The sequence below is a fragment of the Dendrobates tinctorius genome, unplaced genomic scaffold (genome assembly GCF_039654945.1).
Source record: "Dendrobates tinctorius isolate UK_male_01 unplaced genomic scaffold, ASM3965494v1 ptg000615l, whole genome shotgun sequence".
Lineage (NCBI taxonomy): Eukaryota > Metazoa > Chordata > Amphibia > Anura > Dendrobatidae > Dendrobates > Dendrobates tinctorius.
The window spans coordinates 174482-175000 of record NW_027362270.1 but is presented as its reverse complement, the minus strand read 5'-3'; positions in this window follow the sequence as shown (position 1 = coordinate 175000).

The following is a 519-nucleotide window of genomic DNA, read 5'->3' as shown; positions in this document are numbered from 1 at the left end:
CCTACACCCGGCTCTTGCCCGTCCTCAAAGGGATGCCCAAGCGGCTTTTCCTCCCAGGGCTGTTCCCCTGCCTGGCGGGAACACGGGGGGTGCGCAGGGCAGCGTTCTGCCGTACTCCCTTCACCTCTCGCCCCATTCAAATCGCTCCCTTCTCCATCTTCCCCTCGCTCGGGGGGCGTTCGCTCTCTCGCTCTCCCTCTCCCTCTCCCTTCCGAGCCACCTCGGAGGACGACGTACGAGGAGCGGAAGGCGATGGCGAGTCGGGTGGGGGCACACCGCGCAGTGAGAACCCCCCCTCGCCTGCCTCCACAGCTCTGTCATCCCCCCCACTAACGTAGGGGCTCGGGAAAGACTAGTGGCGCGGAGCTCGGCAGCGGCGTGGAAACGCCACCCACCGCCGCCGCTCTCGCTGGTGCCCGCCGCGGAGGCCGCCCTTCGGGCGATGCGTGGCACGGACCTCCACGGGCAGGGCTGCGCATCTGGAACTTCGAAAAGGGCCGCCCTTGCTAACACTGTGCT